The sequence below is a fragment of the Mustela nigripes genome, chromosome 11 (assembly GCF_022355385.1).
Source record: "Mustela nigripes isolate SB6536 chromosome 11, MUSNIG.SB6536, whole genome shotgun sequence".
NCBI classification, from domain to species: Eukaryota; Metazoa; Chordata; class Mammalia; order Carnivora; family Mustelidae; genus Mustela; species Mustela nigripes.
In genome coordinates this window covers 21,049,998-21,068,635 of record NC_081567.1, presented here as the reverse complement: position 1 = coordinate 21,068,635, position 18,638 = coordinate 21,049,998, and the positions used below count along the sequence as shown (strand labels likewise).

General features: G+C 48.5%; 1 protein-coding gene across 2 annotated transcripts in view; it reads right to left on the bottom strand.

The window, feature by feature from the left end:
* The window catches only part of SCNN1B (sodium channel epithelial 1 subunit beta), a 58,363-nt gene that overhangs the window by 28,640 nt on the left and 11,085 nt on the right, over nucleotides 1–18,638 (bottom strand). The gene's annotated exons all lie outside the window — the stretch shown is intronic.

Genomic DNA, 18,638 nt, shown 5'->3' with positions numbered 1-18,638 from the left:
CTGAGCAGAGAGCCCGATGCGGGGCTTGATCCCAGGACCCTGGGATCATGAACTTAACCAAAGGCAGAGGCTTAACCCACTGAGCCACCTAGTGCCCCAAAAGGTTTTAATTTTGATGATGCCTAATTTGTCTGTTTCTTTGGTTGCTTGTGCTTTGGTGTCATCTCTAAGAATCCACTGCATAATCCAAGGTCATAAAGATTTATTCCTTTGATTTATTCTAAGGGTTTTATAATTTTACCTCTTCAATTTAGGTCTTTGATCCAATTTGGATTAATTTTTTTTAAAGTTTTATTTATTTACATAATCTCTACACTCAATGTAATCTTACAACCCGGAGATCAAGAGTCACACGCTCCTCCCACTGAGCCAGCCAGACACCCCTTATTTGAATTAATTTTTGTATGTGGGGTGATGTGGAGGTTCAAATTCATTCTTGGGCATGTGGATACCTACTTGTCTCAACAGCAACACTGTTCTTTCCCCCATTTAATTATCTTGACATCCTTAGTGGTTTTTAAAAAAATGTTACTCAAATTAAGGGGCACTTGAAGTGTCTGACTCTTGATTTCAGCTCAAGTCAGGATCTCAGGGTTGTGAGATCAAGCCCCATGCTGCAGTTCAAGCTGGGTGTAGAGATTGGTTACAATTCTCTCTCTCCCTCTGCCTCTCCCCAACCCCTAAAAAAAAAAAAAAAAAAAAAAAAAAAAAAAAAGGAAAGAAAGAAAGAAAGAAAAAAAAAATCACTCAAATTAAAACCTAATAGAAAGATATACCAAGATATACCATGTTCATGGGTCATAAGACGCAATACTGTTAAGATGTCAATCCTAAATTAATCTCGAGTTGATTCAATCCTAATCAAAATCCCGTAGACTTTTTGCAGAAATTGACAAGTTGATTCTACACTTTATATGCAAAAGCAAAAGAACAATAAGAAAAAAATAGTTTTAAAAAGGAAGAACAAAGTTGACGTGCATATACTACCTGATATGAAGACTTAGAATAGAGTACAATAATCGGAACAGTGTGGTATTGGTATCATGATGGACATCTTTATCAACGGAATAGAAGAGAGAGTAAGGACATACATCTACAGGGTGCCAAGTTGATTCAATGCAGAAAGGATCGTCTTTTCAACAAGAGATGTTGGAACGAATGGAGATCCATGTAGGAAAATGTGAATCTCAACTATTACCCCACATTATACAAAAATTAACTTGAAATGGATCAGAGACCTAAAGCATGAAAGACACAACTATAAGACATCCAGAAGAAATGTAGGAGAGAAAAAAAAAAAAGAGAGAGAGAGAAAAAAAAAGAAATGTAGGAGAAAATCGGTGTAATCTTAGGGTAGGCAAAGCTCTTTTAGATAGAACACTAAAATCATGAATCATGAAAGAAAAAAAACACTATAAATTGTACTTTATTAAAATATAACATAAAAATCTGCTCTTCAAAACACACTGTTGAGAAAATGAAAGAGCAGGACACTAGGAGAAAATTATTACAAGAAAATACTTGTAATAATATGTCTGACAAAGAATTCATATGCAGAATAAAGAATTCTTACAACCAAATAAGAAGACAAACAGCTTGGCAAAATAATGGGCAGAAGATTTGAAAAGATGCTTCATATAGGAAGATGCATGAATGGCCCATGAGCACATGAAAAGATGCTTAACATCATTAGTCACAGGGAAATGCAAATCAAAACCGCAGACGCCATTTCCCACCCCCTAGAAGGACGGTCAATACCCAGTGTTAGCAGGGGTGTGGAGCCATTACGTCTCTTCCTACCCACTGGCTGGGATGCAAAATGGTACAGTTCTGTGGTTGCCCAGCGAGCTAAATGGACACTTACCCTATGGCGTGCCAATTCCACTCTTAATTATCCAATAGAATGGAAACATGTTCACACAAAGACATGTACATATATATTCACAGCAGCCTTATTCATTAATAACCCCTTGGAAACAAGCCAAACAGCCACCAGCAGGTGAATAAATAAATTGTGGCAAATCCATACAATGGGGTACTATTCAGCAGTAAAAAGGAACCGACTATCCAGACACACACCAACACAGGTGGATAGAACCAAAGGAAATGTGCCGAGTTTGAAAAGCAAGACACAGAAGAATATGTAGCATCTGATTCCATTTAGATGAAGTCCTATGAAAAGACACACTAATCTCTAGGGCCAGAAAGCAGATCACTGATTCCCTGGGTCCGGGGTAAAGACTGGATGGAGTAGAAGAGCACACGAGGGAACTTTTGGGCGGTGATGAAACGATCCTCTATCTTGGGTGAGATGGTGGTTAGCTGGATGTATGCGTTTGTGAAAACTCATCAAACTATGTATTTTTTTCAAACACTATATTTACAATGGAGGGGACGTATTGTATATAACACATTTAAAGTTCTAACGAAACACTTAAATCCATTGCCGTTTGAAAATTATGAGAGTGCCCATCTTAAAAATCTTGACTTTTCATTAAAAAAAAAAAGATTTTATTTATTTATTAGAAAAGGAGAGAGAACATGAGGCGGGGGAGGGTCAGAGAAAGAAGCCGACTCCCCAGTGAGCAGGAAGTCCACCCGAGGCTTGATCCCAGGACCCCGGGATCATGACCTTAGCTGACGGTAGTCGCTTAACCAACTGAGCCACCCAGGCACCCCAAAATCTAGATTTTTTCTTTATGTTTTGAAAAATCACAAATATCTGATAGTTGTCCCCATGGGGCAACATTCTGCTGGAACTGAACAGTGGCAGTGCCCCCTTGAGACGGAGAATATACTTCTGGCCCATCCCAAATCTCCTCCATTCCCTATTTTCATATGCTCAGCTCATTTCTTACTCATTTTTTAAATTCCCTGCTTTGGCTTAGGGGGACATCTGACTTTGTGACCCCTGTAAATTGTAGGTCACATGCTTTATTAAAATCCCCTGTACTTATTTTTTGCAGTAAAACCTCAATTATCCAAGGTTATCAGGGAATACAAGTTCTGGGCAGCTGGATTTTTATAGTTAATTGAAGGTTAGCCTGAAAACGGATTTGACTCTGGTTATTGAAAAATCTTTCATGTTTCTGCCGGCCCTAGGGCAGGCAGCCTCAGAACATGACTGACTCATTGTTCTCGAGCACCTGGTCAGGATCGGAGTCATGGATGGGACTCAAGGTACCAGGCTAGAGACGGTGAAGAGGATTTTTTAGGGGAGTGGTCAGAATCCTTCCAGGGGCCAGGACATACCCTGGGTGTCATTTGTTTATTAATGCAAATATTAGGTGCATTCCAGGCACCCAGATTTTGGTCTCTAAATACCATTCCTGACGAAACGGAACCAGGGCTTCTTGGAGAAATGGTTGACACCAGTTTTGGTGCAAGGAAATGTACAGGCTTGAGCCAGGGATGCCTCATACCAGAAAGCAAAGGAAGGGAATCAAAGACTCCTGGGGTCAGTCAGAAGGACTCCCTGAAGGGGTCCTCACTGGCAAAGATGGGAGAATTTGAGCATCTTCTAAAAAAATGCAATTAATTGAAACATATTCAATGCATAAAAATCCATGAGTTCATTACATCACTGGAAAAAGGGGGAAGTGAGTAGAACATTAATGTTACCAATAAATAAGAGTCGGGGGACCTGGGTGACTCAGTCACTTGTTTCTGAACTCTGTTCATGATCTCAGGATCCTGGGATCGAGGCCCATGCCAGGCTCCTGCTCAGCAGGGAGTCTGTCCCTCTGTACCTCCCCCTGCTCATGCGCTCTCTCTCAAAAAAATAAATAAAATCTCTATCTAGCTCTGCCTCTGGCTCACCTTGATGGTGGGTGACTGGGGGCACAGGCAGGGAAGGAGGCCTTTGAAATCAGAGTGACTCCTTCTGCATTGAGTCAATGTTTCATCTATTCATTTATCCGGTCTGCAGATACTTACGAAGCCCCTACTGCGAGACCAGCGCTGTTCTAGGTGCCAAGCAATAAACAATAGCAATAAACAAAGGGTAAAGAAATCAATCAATCCCCGCCTCTCTACAGACTATATGCCCCCAGGAGACAGAACCAAAAAATTAAAAAGAGCAACTACATTTGAGAATTTATGCTGACTGGAGTTCGGTCAAAAAAAAAAAAAAAATCTGCATAGCATCCCTTAGATACAGAGATTAAATGTTTTGTAACACCAGGCGCATTGGCCAAGCTTTGGGGAAGAGCCCACTTTTGCATGCCGCTGGGGTCTGAGTTGGTGTAGTCGTTTGGAGAGTATCTGGTAGGCTCTAGTGCATTTAAAATGTGGCAGCCGGGACCCCGAGGTTCCACTCTTGGCGCGTGCAGATGTGCGTGCTTGCACTGTGTGGCTATGTGCGTGTTGTACACCGTTATGGATGGTGATGGCGGCCCTGTAATCCCCCCAAGCTGGAAACGACCTCACAGGCCCAGTGACAGGCTGCTGGGGAGTGGGTAGGGTGCAAACCGCTCTACCACAGGGGCAGGGAGCACCTTCAAAGAGCAGAGAGGAGTCCTCAGCCCAGATAAGCTCATGCCACAGCCCTGGGCAGCCCAGCAAATGCTGGATGTTAAGGACCCAGAAGTGACTTGGGTTCCCATCAGGGGTGGATGGCGTCAGACCCCAGCTCAGGCCTGGTTCCACTGGCTCCTCAGGGGAGGGCCTCGATCCATGACAGGAATAGGTTGGCCCTCCAAATCTTAATTCTGTCATCTGTAAAATGGGGATAACAGTACCTGTGCCTACTAGGTTGTTGTCAGGATTCAATGAGATAATTCATGGGAAGCACTTTGCACAGTGCCTGGCATATAGTAAGTCTTGAGACTTGGTGAGTGTGATTACTATCATCATCATTGTTATTTTAAGGAGCTGAATTATTATTGCTGTCCTGGGTTGCAGGGCCTGTCATTTGTGGAGAAATGACCCACTGGAGAAGTGGCATGCAGACGGCTTCCTGTGGGAATGGATCCTTCCCTGGCAGGGAAATCCCAAGGTCCCTGGATCTCTAGTGGTCCCCAATGGCTGGCAGCTGGCTTTCCAGACAACTTCTGTAAAGAGCTGCACCTGCACCCAGCCTGGCCAGCACCAGCAGCCATGTACACAGCACTGACAATGCCACATTCCTGTCCCATGGGAAGGAAGACCCAGGAGGCTGCGGGTCCCTCCCCTGGACTAGAGCCCTCACTACCTCAGCAGGTATCCTGGCCCCCAGCGTGCCTCCCTGCAGGATGGTGGGGAGCCTTGGAGATTAGAAACATCTCCGCTCTGCTGACTTTGGCCTTGTGGGTTTCCCCAAAAAGCCCCTTGCTTAACCCAGACCTCGTGCTGGTGTAGATTCATCCCAACCCTCCGTGCAGTCAGTCCTGCCCTCAAGGATGCAGGTGGCGAGGCCAAACCCTGAGTGATCTGGGGACAGAAAGGCTACGGCTCCCTGTGGAAGGCCGGCTGTGTCAAGCTGGGGGATGGGGGATCCCACACCTTCTGGGACATCCTGCAGATAACCCCTGTGTCTCCAAGCAAAATGAAACCATCTTTCCTGAAGAGACCAATTAGGACACAGACCTTGTGATCTGGAGTGTTGGGAAAGGAGAGGAGCCCAGGGGCCAGCGTTGCCGGCAAGTGAACACAGCCCAGGAGAGCTCAGAACAGAGAGCAGTGACCCTGGACGGTAGGCAGCACTGGGGACGTGGGGTGTGGACAAAGCATGCGGGGCAAGGGCTTGCCACCGTCTCCACCCTAACCCCACGCCAGGCTCCATCCTGTCCACCCACCAGCTCTGAGCGGCCCGGCTGTGCCAGTCCGGCTGGTCCTGGGATGGGAGATGAGTCATGGCGTCGGGGAAGTGCTCCAAGCTGCTGCTGGTGCAGAACACGGGCCACGCCTCGCAGGGAGCAGAGTCTTGGAAACCCAGTCTGGTCTCCAGACCTGACGCCGCCACTGAGGTTCTCCCCTTGCCCCACCGCCACCCCCACCCCTGCCAGCTCCATGGAGGCCTGGGGCACTGGAGACCCCACTGGTTAGAGCTCACACCCCATATGCCTGTGCCACTCAGGCACTACACGAGAAGCAATGACAGCCTCCAAAAGAAAGAGGCATGTGGAAGGAAACGCTTGGTCCACACTCATGGTGGACAGACCCTCTTGGTGGTAACAAGGCAGCCAGGGCCCCAAGAAGAGCGGCTCACAACTGCTTTCCTCCCCAACTATCAGCGGACCCAGGATGATTATACAGGCTCGTGGCTCAGGACATAGGTGCTAGAGCCAAGCTTTGGGTTTGAGGCCAGCTCGTTGTGCAACCTTGGGCAAGCTACACGGCGTGTCTTTGCTTCCCTTTCCTCATCTGAATACCGTGGACAGTATGACACCTGCTTCTGAGGGTGCCTAGAACCGTGCCTGGTTCACAGCAACTTACAAGCACCAGCTCTAATGCACTTCTATTCTTTCAAGGGCCTGTGCGACTGAGAAAAAAACATGACAGCTTTCCAAATAGGGAAAGAAAATGGCAGCCATTAAGTACACGTCTGCGGCGTGATGCCAACCACACAAACGGCACCCCGCTTTTCGTGGTGATGTGCAAATGGTATGGGAACTCATTTTTTTGATGGTGAAAGTTAGAAAGATTACAGAGACCCCAAGGACGAGGAAACTTGAACTGCAGTATATCCTGAGGGCACTGACCTGGGGACCTTCTTCCTGGTGACTGTCCACCACCCGCTTCCCAAGAGTCCCCTTTACCAGCTCCAGCCAAGAACTTAAGAGTCAAAAGCCTAGAAGCATCCCATTATTTTTTTTTTTATTTTTAAAGATTCCCACATTCGTAAATAGGATCGTCAGCAATGGTCGGGAAGCCCCCTGGGACCTCTTTACATGCCACCATAACAACGGAAAGTCTAAAGAAAATCTTCAACCCACAGATCCATTTAAAAATCTCACTTCCATGGGGCGCCTGGGTGGCTCAGTGGATTAAGCCTCTGCCTTCGGCTCAGGTCATGATCTCAGGGTCCTGGGATCGAGCCCCACACCGGGCTCTCTGCTCAGCAGGGAGCCTGCTTCCCTCTCTCTCTCTCTGCCTGCCTCTCTGACTACTTGTGATCTCTGTCTGTCAAATAAATAAATAAAATCTTAAAAAAAAAAAAAAAAACTCACTTCCAAAATAAACGCTCCACTTGTGGCACGGATGACAAAACCATCCGAGGCAGTTACCATGATGTGGCAGGGCAGGACTGCCACGTTCCAAAGTGACCGGACCAGACCAGCTTGCAGGTTTTAGGAACTCAGATGATGCGTCTGTGCCGACCGTTTCCAGTACCTTCCAGATTCTCAATCCAGCTTACACTGGAGGAGGGAAGAGGTTCTGAAAAGCTGCCTCTGAAGACAGAAGCCTCTGGTGGCAAAGGCAAGTTAGGAACAAGGCTGAGGAAGGCTGGCGGGCTCCCTGTTCCCAGGATGAGCTCAGAGCAGAAGGGCCCAGGCGCTGGGAGCTGCCTTCACAAAGTGCGCCCTATCTGGGTACCATCTTTCTTTATGTTGACTTACTCTTGTTTTTACTTAAAGACTTAGTTCAGCTTTGTCCTAAGCCAGAGTGTCCACAAAATCACGGGTCTGATGTCACTAATTATATATGTTTTCTAAGACATTTCAATATCAGCAATCCCTGATGAGATGAAAGACTCATCTTTGCGCACCATCTGAAAACCATCTGTCCACGCCACACTGCGCAGGCAGAACAGACTCAGCAAGGATCCTCCCTGGCCTCAGAAACTCGCCAGATTAGATAAAATACCTCACCGTTGGCAACTCAAAGACAACCCCCTAGCCGTGGTGCCTGGCGGTGGGTAGTTTTCTCCCCGACCAGGTCCCTGTCCCCGGGGAAGCTTGTCCTACGGCCCCAGCGAGAAGACCACGAGCTCCGAGACAGTAGATGGACGACAGCTGCCAGAAAAACCCTCTTTCTTTTTTTTTTTTTTTTTAAAGATTTTATTTGTTTATTTGACAGACAGAGATTACAAGTAGACAGAGAGGCAGGCAGAGAGAGAGAGAGGGAAGCAGGCTCCCTGCTGAGCAGAGAGCCGGATGCGGGACTCGATCCCAGGACCCTGGGATCATGACCTGAGCCGAAGGCAGCGGCTTAACCCACTGAGCCACCCAGGCGCCCCACCCTCTTTCTTTTTGAATGGCTTTTTTTTTCCTTCTAAAGATTTCATTTATTCATTTGACAGAGCGCACAAGCAGGAGAAACGGGCAGAGGGAGAGGGAGAAGCAGGCTCCCCGCTGAGCAAGGAGCTCAAAGACCAGAGCCAAAGGCAGATACTGAACAGAACGAGCTACCCAGGTTCCCCCTTAATGGCCTTTTAAAGGAGAAACAAGCATTCATCTGCCCTTCTGGCCAATATGCTAAACCTTGGAGGACCTGGGGATCGTGGTTTGTCATTTCCTTGCTCTGCGGCTGACCTAGTGCCACAGGATGGAAAGGGGATTTATCTTCCGTAAGGATAAAACTCTCACTGCCGGGCTTCTCTACAGGGACAAAGATGCCTGCAGTAAGAAAACCCAAATGGGGGCGCCTGGGTGGCTCAGTGGGTTAAGCCTCTGCCTTCGGCTCAGGTCATGATCTCAGGGTCCTGGGATCGAGCCCCGCATCGGGCTCTCTGCTCAGTGGGGAGCCTGCTTACCTCTCTCTCTCTATCTCTCGCTTTCTCTGCCTGCCTCTCTGTCTACTTGTGATCTCTGTTTGTCAAATAAATAAATAAAATCTTTAAAAAAAAAAAAAAGAAAAGAAAATCCAAGTGTACAACAGAGCAGAAGGGTGGGCCAGAGTACCGTTGAGGCACACAATGAAAGGCTGGAGGGCTCTTAAGAAGGATGGTTAATTATTTCTGTTTAAAACAAAAGTATGGGTTATAGGTAACTGTGTGTACGGGAAAAGAAGTTTGGTGAGATCAACCGAAATGTTTGTAGTGGTTATGTTTCAGTGGAAAGATCCTGGGTTATTAAAAAAGAATGTTTTTCATTTAATCTGTGCTCTGTAATGTTTTTACAATGAACCTATCTTGCTTGTGTAATAAGAAAATGATTTTTTTATAGAACCTGGAAAACAGCTTATGAGAGAATATCAGTGGATAAAGGTGATATCATAACCACAGATCTTTCTCGACTTACACTGGGGTTACGTCCTGATAAACCCACGGTAAGTTGAAAATGTTCTAAGTCAAAAATTCATTTAATACACTTAGGGCGGGCGTGGGTGGCTCAGTCCATTGAGTGTCTGCCTTCCACTCGGGTCATGACCCCAGGGTCCTGGGATCGAGCCCAGAGTTGGGCTCTCTGCTCAGCGGGGAGCCTGCTTCCTCCTCTCTCTCTCTGCCTGCCTCTCTGCCTCCTTGTGATCTCTGTCTGTCAAATAAATAAATAAAATCTTTAAAAAAACCCTGCATTTGATACATAACCTCCAGAATATCACAGCTTAGCCTAGTTCGCCTTAAAGGTACCCAGAACGCTAACATTAGTTTACAATTCTGCAAAATCGTTTAATGCAGAGCCTGTTTTATATTCAAGTGTTGAGTATCTCCGTACTCGATCGGATACTACACTGAAAGCAAGAAAGAGGCCAGTCGTCGAGGTGTAGAAGGCTTGAAGCAGATTGACTGTTTGCTCTCAGGATCGGGTGGTTGACGGGACGCTGTGGCTTCCTCCGGCCACTACCCAGCATCACGAGAGAGGATCGCACTGTGTATCACCAGCCCGGGAAAAGATCCAAGTTCAAAATTCCAGGTATGGTTTCTACCAAATGTTTATCACTTCTGCACCATCGTAAAGGCAAAAAATCAGAAGCCTGACCCTTGTATACGTGGAAACATCGACTGTCAGGAAAAGTGGTAATCAGGGCATTGGGAATTAGGGAAGAATTTTTTTTTTTTTTTTTTAATGTAGGCTTCCGAGAATGTAGATGGAACTCTGGAAAAGGGTGGGATTCTGGATTGGTTGGGATCAACGCAGGCTTGCTAGGGAAGCTCAGACTGGACGTACACTTGAGCTAATGTTCTAATATTTATAAGAATTTTCCAAAATTTTCTGCTACTTAGAGTTTTTTTTAATTCAAGAATATTGAATAAACCCCCCAAAGGAAGGCTTTCTTATCCACTAGGAAAATCTGCCTGGGGTTCCGGGTGGCCTGACCATTTCTTCCACAATTTCTGCAGGAGGACCTTGCCTTTCCTCCTGGGAAGGGGGTGAGCCACGGATGGGTTTTAGAGGAGGGGCAGCCTCAGAGCTTGCACATCCTGGATGGCTCCTGTCTTCCAGACTCTTGTTGACAGAGTCTTCATGCCGTGTTTGGTTTTCTTATTGTTGAGGACTTGGCTACACCAAGTTCTTTATCCTGTACGATCACAGTTACATGAGAAAACACCTCACCCACCAGGCCTGCTGCCAGGAGCTATGTCACCTCGTCCTAAGTGGGGGAATGGCTTGGGGGGTGCCAGTGGTGAGGCCACGAGCCCACGGCTCCGCCCCTCCACCAACAAGCAGGTGGCCACTCGCCCAGGGTGGGTGATGTGTGTTGACAGCCGCCAGGGAAGAATGTGGTCCGTTTCATGTGCTCCCTGCTTCTCTCCCTGCCAAGGGTGGAGGCGATTGGAGTGGGCGGTCTCCGCCCAGCCCTGGAAGACTCCAAGGGTGCGGGGAGGGGGGAGGTAGAGGTGGAGTAGGAGTTCCTTATTCTACTGGGAGTAAAATGCAGTGCTCCCGACTAGACTCCGAAAGTAATATCAACCTGATAATATCTTGAGGCTCACATAGTGGGTCCAGCTCTATAGCCTCTCTCTCTGGTTCCCATTGGGACACACAAATTATTCTACTAATTACCAAAATGGTGGACTTCGGAGTGAGCCCGCCTTGGACCTGGATGGCTTCTTGGACCTATCCAATCTCCTCTCTGAGCCTCTGTTGTCTCCCCTGTAAATGGGGCCGGCAGTAGCACTGCCCTCGCCGGGCTTTCATTTTCAGTGGGGATTACAATGAGATCATGCTTGTAAAGCCCTTGATATAGTGTTGACTAAATGTTGGCTATTATGAAGGGAAAGAAAGATGAAAACATGAGGGTGGCTGCTAAGGTTACCTTCTTATAGGCGAGGCTGCTTTAGAAAGGACAGGTGCCGGTCGGGGAGTTTCCCTGGCTTGCTAAATGAATGATTCCGCTTCGGGACTGCACTTCCCAGAGGCTCAGCTGCCTGGGTCGCATTCCTGTGACAAACTTTCAAGGGCTCCAGGTGTCTGCAGAAGGAAGGCTCAACCCTCGGCTGGCTTTGAAGATGCCCTGACAATACGCCCCAATAGACACGGCCCCTCACTTCCCTTCAACATGGGGTAGTGTTTGAGAGTCTGGGTTCGAATCCCAGCTCTGTCCCTTTCTCGCTGTGGGACCCTGTTGAATTGCCTTCTCCTCGCTGTGCCCCAACTGTCCCCTCTGTAAAACGAGCAGAGACTAGTAGCTACATCCTTGGGTCTGGTGTGGAGATTAAACTGTAAATATGAAGCCGCTTGAAGAGGGTCTGGCCCCCAGAGAGGGACAAGTATCTGTAGGCAAGCTTCTAACACCCGCATCCGGTTGGGACCACTCACTGAACAGCACGGGTACTCCGGATATGCCCATCAGCACACGATTACTCATGCTGCTTCTCCCCTGGAGGGCTTTCCCCCAAGCCCAGCTCAAATGCCACATCTTCCAAGAAGCGCCCTTTCCTCGGACTGGAAGGCCTCTTCCTCCCTCCGTAACCGAGTATTATGTGCAGACCAACCCCTCCTATCTCATTTGGTCCCATCTGCCTCCTATCACGGCTCTGTATACCCCTCTCTAATCTGTCCTACGGTGGGGAGGCGCCTGGATTTTCACATGAACTTGGAACTCTGCATATAGTAGGTGCTCAGTGAAGATGTCTGGACTTCAGGGTTTGGGGGCAGAGTTGGCAATCAGCTGCTTTGCCCTGGTTGGGTCGCAAGGGTTGTTTATGGCTGGAGACCTTTCCAGCTGGAAGGTGACTTTCACTTCAACTTTCCAAATATCACCGTTGCTCGTAGGTGAGGGGAGAGGAGCACCTGGTCCGCCCCCGTCCACCTGTCACTCTGAGCTATGTTACGGGCTGAACCGTGTTCTCCCAAGATTCAGATGTCGAAACCCTAACCCCCAGGACCTCAGCATGGAACTGTATTTGGAGTGATGGTCTCTAGGGAAGCGATGAAGTTAAAATGAAGGCAGGAGTGTAGGTCCTAAGCCAATCCGACTGGTCTCTTTATTTGGACACCCCAAGAAACATGAGGGATATGTACCCCTAGAGGAAAGACCAGGTGGGGACACAGAGAGAAGGCGGTCATCTGCCAGCCGAGGCGTCTGGGAAACCAACCCTACTGACCTCTTGACTTTGGACTTCCAGCCTCCAACACCATGGGAAAATAATTTTTTGTTGTTTAAGCCACAAAATCTGTGCTATTTTGTCAGAGCAGCCCTAAGCAGACCAATAAAAGTAGTAAAAAGAGAAATGACCAGTGGGCATGAGGGTGAGAAGTCCAAGGAGTGAGGTACTGGCAGACCCCATCCTGAACTTGGGACCGGGAATGACCAGATCCGGGAGTCCGCCCCGCTGCCCCCAAGTAGGAATGATTTATGCTTAGGAGTAAAGCTAGTTTTTTTTCCCCCCCAACCAAGGGATGCTTCAGAAATCCTTCTCTCCAGGTGAAAGGCAACTGGTGCTGTGGTAACGTTACCTTTTTTTTTTTTTTTTTTTTTTTTTTTTAATTAGGCAGAGACAAAGGTGAGTGTCCGGCACTTTTGGCAAAAAGTCCTTGTAGTCTTCCTTCTACCAGCTTAGCAGTGGCTTCCTGCCATGGCTAGAGTAAAACCCAAACTTCTTACCATGGCCTCAAGGGCCGGTGAGCCTGGCCCCTGCCCCCTCCAAACTCACCTTCTACCCCTCTCTCCCATCCACACTTCTGCTCCTCTAATATGCTAGGGTCATTCAACCTCAGGGCCTTTGCACTTGCTGCTTGTGCTGAGTGGAACAGGAAAGCTGGCCATGCCTCAGGTTCGCTCAGCAAGCTCTTAGGAGACATACATGCCCGAGCCTCACACAGTGACTCTGGCTCTGCAGGGGGAGGCAGGTCTGGCATCTATACTTTTTTTTTTTTTTTTAATTTCTGCCTTGAGTCATACACAGGCAGAGTTGAGGACTGTCACCCAAGATCTAGCTTCCAAGGGCTAGCTGCTTCTTTGAAGCCTCAGCTCCAGTGCCACCTTTCAGGGGTGACCTGACTCCCAACCCCCTCCCCCGAGCACCAGCCCTCAGACCTATTTACTTTCTCTGTAGAACCTAATGCCGTGGGAGACTCTCATCCAGTCATTCGTTTCCTGTCTGTCTCCAACCAGCCCCGCGGGTGCTCCCTGCATGTCTCTTGCTGCTGTCTTCACCCCAGTAATGGAGCTGCTCTGTCGAGCACAGAAGCCGCTACCACACCCGGCAGCTGGGGAGTGCTGGAAACTCCGCTAGTCCAATGGAGATGTGCTCTCGGTGTAAAAAAAAACCCAATTTGGATTTCAGAGAAATCATACAAGAAACAGAGACTTAAAATATTAATGCTTTGCAAGATGAAAAGAGTTCTTGAGATGGGCTGTGCAACACAGATGTACTTAGCACCACTGTAACATACACTTAGTGATGGTTAAGAGGGTAAATTTCATGTTCTATATTTTCAGCACAATTAAAAATGTTTAAGTGATGTGCTGAATATTTTTAAAACCTCATTAGTGAGGAGCTTGGGTGGCTCAGTCAGTTAAGCATCTGCCTTCGGCTCAGGTCATGGTCCTGGGGTTCTGGGATCGAGCCCTGAATCCTGCCCCCTGCTCAGCGGGGAATCTGTTTCTCCTTCTCCATCTGCCTGCCTCTCTCTGTCTTTCTCTCGCTCTCCCCCTATGTCAAATGAATAAGTCTTGAAAAAAATTTAAAAAATAAAAAATCTCATTAGTAAGTCTAAATACAGATGCCATGTTCATGTTGCTCATACTTGGGATATATGGGCTCGGCAAAACATATTACTGAAATTAATTTCACCTGTGTCTTTTTTCTTTCTAAAAAAAGTACAGCCCTGGGGCGCCTGGGTGGCTTAGTGGGTTAAAGCCTCTGCCTTCAGCTCAGATCATGATCCCAGAGTCCTGGGATCGAGCCCCGCATCGGGCTCTCTGCTCAGCAGGCAGCCTGCTTCCTCCTCTCTCTCTGCCAGCCTCTCTGCCTACTTGTGATCTCTCTCTGTCAAATAAATAAATAAAATCTTAAAAAAAAAAAAAGTACAGCCCTCAGAAAAATTTTAAGTTGCTTGTATGGCTCAGATTTGTGACTTGTGTTCTAATTATACTAGACAGCGCCCACCTGGAAGCATGGCCGGCTCACAGAAGGCACTTAAGTAGGAATTGAATATAAAAATGAATATAGTTGCTGCCAAATGGGTGTGGGCTTTTTCTGTTTTTGTTTTTTGGTGTTTGTTTGTTTGTTTTTGAGTGTAAGCAAGGTTCTGTCTTCCAGGCTGCAGGAAAATGGGAGGCAGACAGCAGAACAGTTTCCACAACTAAATGATCACAACTAGTATCTACTATTATACTGACGATAGCAGCTCCCATTGGTCGAGCACCTAACGTGGTCCAGGAAAGGTCACAGGACTTCACCTGCATCTTCTCCTTTAACCAGTCCTGCAAGGAACCACAGCCTCCATGGCCCGGCTGCCGGCCCCAGGCTGCCCTGGAGGTGAGTGGAGAGCTGGAGCTTGCACAAGGACTGGGCAAGCTCCAGTCCTGTCCAGTGGGACTTGAAGGCTCTGCCTGGGCCTGACAGTAGGTGGGGGTTTCTGGCTTCTGGAGGTGAAGAGCTCCTGAAGTCAGAGTCCCTGCTCTCGGGGGTCCAGGAAGCGAGTGAAATGATTCATAATCTCTCATCTTCTTAAACTCACCCATCCAGATCCAGCTGCCCGCCCTCTCAAGTTCAAGGACTTCAGGGCACTGTCCCTGGCCTGGGTGGTCATTCTTGTTCAAGGCAGTCATGGCGGATGGAGCTGGGCGGATGGAGAGAGCCCTGCCCACATCCCTGAGGTGACAACAGCCACAACCGGTGGCTACAGGCCTGGAGCTGAAGGCCTGGGCCCACCTAACCAACCCCCCCGCCCCCACCCCGGGGGGCTTGGGGCTCCAATCTGCTTGAGCAGGGCTCCCCCCACCTCCCGTGGTAGCTAATGCAAGACCTCCCTGGAGGAGGCCTTTGTGGTAAAATGCCCAGATCAGAATCCCTTGGAATGGGGAAGAGGTTTGCAACACACAGAAAGTTCTCCAGGCCCCTCTGCTATGTTTTTAAGTGGTGGGCCTGAACTTGAGGAAGCCGCTTGGGTCTGGTCAAAGAGAAAATTGACCAAAGCAGACAACAAAGACCTTATTCCCTTGGCAACAGCTGTGTGTCAAGGAGTCTGACCTCTGAGGGGACATCTGGCCATCTGGGGGACCTCGGAGGACCCTCACCCCTAGTGAGAGCCGTTGGGTCCTGCACACAGGGCACAGCTGCGAACAATGTCTCTCAGAGTCTGCTCGCAGATCAGCGGCAGCCGAATCAGCTGGGAACTGGTTAGAAAGGCAAGTCCTCAGGCCCTACTCCAGACCTCCTGAACCAGAAACTCTGGGTTTGAACAGCAGCCCAGGAGACTCGGGGCCACGCTGAAGTTCGAGGATGAAGGCGTTCAGCCTACTACTCAAAGTATGGCAGCAGGACCCCAGGTCAGCATCCTCTCGCCGCAACACCCTAGCCCCGCTTGCCCTATTGGATCAGAGTCTGCACTTGCCAAGACCCCAGGGCACGCATATGCGTGTTAAAATTCGAGATGCGCTAGCCTGGAGTTCCCTACCGGTAAGTCAAGGAGTCTCATACTCATATGCTTTCAGGAGCCAAGCAGGTGACGCACCCAAAAATGAAGCCAGCTGGCACACCAGCCTGCAAGTGTGCTCACAGGACTTGGGGCAGGAAATGTGCCTTACACTCTGGGTAAGATTTCCTTGCTTGGCCACAGCCCTCCCAAGCATGGCAAGAGGCACACACACAGCAAAGACTCAAGAAGGGCTGGGACAGGGGTTCTCAAACTCGGCAGCATGAAAGTATCACCTGTAGATCTGGGCGAAACGTTGACACCTGACTCCCAACCCCAGATCGCCTAATATGCTTGAAAAAAGCCCCCCCAGTTCCAATTAATTCCAATGAGCAGCAGTCTGGGAATGACCAGGCTATAGCCAGTCTGCAAACTTTCTCAGTAAAGGGCCAGATGGTGCTAGCTCAAGTTCTGCGGGTGTCCAGGTCCATCACGGCCACCCCAGGCAGCCACGATAGTGCAAAAGCAGCCAGAGTTAAGAAGAAATGGTTGAGCGTGGCTGGTGTTTCAACAGCACTTCATTTATGAACGCTGCATTTTCAATTTCGTTGTACTTGCACAGTAATGGAATATTACTTTTCTCTTGATTTTTTTTCCTTTTTAAAGATTTTATTTATTTATTTTAGAGAGAGAGAGTGAGCGTGGGTGAGGAGGGTGAGGAGCAGAGGGAGAGAGACAAGCAGACTCCCCACAATTCAGCGTGGAGCCCAGTGCAGGGCATGAACCCATAACTCTGAGATTGTGTTCTGAGCCGAAATCAAAGAGTCAGCCACTTACTGAATGAGCCACTCAGGTGCCCCCTCTTGATTTTTTTTTTTTTTTAAGATTTTATTTATTTGACAGGCAGAGATCACAAGTAGGCAGAGAGGCAGGCAGAGAGGGGGGGTGGGAAGCAGGCTCCCCGATGAGCAGAGAGCCCGATGCAGGGCTCCATCCCAGGACCCTGAGATCATGACCTGAGCCGAAGGCAGAGGCTTAACCCACTGAGCCACCCAGGCACCCGTCTTGATTTTTTTCAGCAGCAGAAAAACAATGCTTAGCTCGTCGGCTGCACAGAGACAGATGGTGAGCCGCGCCTGGTCTTGGGGCCATAGTTGGCTGATCCCTGGGCTAGAGGAAAGAATGGAGGGCACGAAGGCCAAGAGTGCAGGCCTTCTCCTTCCCGGTATTTTCCCACATGATCTCCCCTACACAATCTCTGCAACCTTAGTAGCTCGTGAATATGAAAAGGTTGTGTTGACAAAGCCCCATCAAGTGCTGGCTTGGTCTGGCTCACGGCCATGGACTTTAGATTGGGCCCCCAATCCCTCATCACCCTGGCAGGAGTTCAGAGAGCTGCCTTCCAATGGGCGACTCCGAGCCCTACTCTCCAGGCTGGTGGCCTCACTGAGGTTTAGCATGGAGTGACCAACTGAACTGTACGGCAGGTACTGGGCAGAGAGCTTGGGTCATCTCAGGTCCTCACAGCAGCTCTGTGCCAGAGAACTAGTACATGCCTGTGTATATTATCAGATACCCGGTTTTTTGTTTTTATTTTTTATTTTTTATGTACCAATTTTTAGACAAGGAGACTGAGGCACAGAGATGTCAGATGATTCACCCAAAGTCACACAGCAAGAGTATTAGAGCAGAACTGAATCCATGTGTCTGACTCTGGAGCTGCTTCCATAACCACTTTGCTTTATGGGCTCTCAATAATCTATGTTAAGGACAATCAATAATCCATCACCAGTCACCACAATGCCAGACACAATCTCCTTAAGCCTCCTAATAAGCCTTAGGTAGCACACTTGGTCTCTCTGTATCTCAGTTGGCATGTAGACACCACTCAGTCTTCTCTGCCTTGAACTGCAGCCAGACCTAGGGCACCAAAGAGGGATCCAGTACCCTTTCCAGGAAGAAGGAGGCTCAGAGAGCTGCCCTGTACAGCTGTGCAGGTTGTGTACTGCACAACTCTAGGTAGTATCATTCACAGTGTATTCTATGTGAATGACACCCATGGACCTGTGGAGCACACAGCCTACCTAGCCATTCACAGCAGCCTTGGAAATGCTCATATTCCTTGGCATAGGATTGACCTTGGATGCTCACCTATTACTGCTGTCTGGAATTATATCATCAAAAAGGAATTAGGGCCCAGCAGGATAGGACACCTTGGATGGTAGGGGCCGGGCTTGCAGCTTTGGGGAAGGCTTTGGGTCAGAAGCAGGAAGAGGCTGATTCCTCCTGGGACCTCCTTCCTCCATCCTCCTCCAGTCGAACCTCCAAGTTGCCCTGAGCTGGCCCTCCAGGGCCCGTTCTCACGCTGAGCAGCACCTGCCCCTCACCATCGAGGGCTGCTGGGAACTCCTAAACAAACACTCAGGTTCTCCCCTTACCACAGTGCTTCCCTATGTTTGCTTTGCTTTTATGATCTGAGCCAGGTCCTGTGCCAAGGCTTACCCGCGCCAGCTCGTGTGACCTTCATCACAACCCCACGAGGCAGGAACTGTGATCCCCTCCATTTTACAGACAAGGACGCTGAGGTTCAGAGAGGTTAAATCACTGGCTCAAAGTCACACAACTAGAAAGTGTCAAGCTAGGACTCAAATTTGGGCCTTTTGGACTTTGGAGCCCAAACTCTTAACCAGCTCTCTAGAAGATGGCTGTGTCCTGTCTTCTGAGTCTGGCTCCCCATCTGCATGTGGGGTC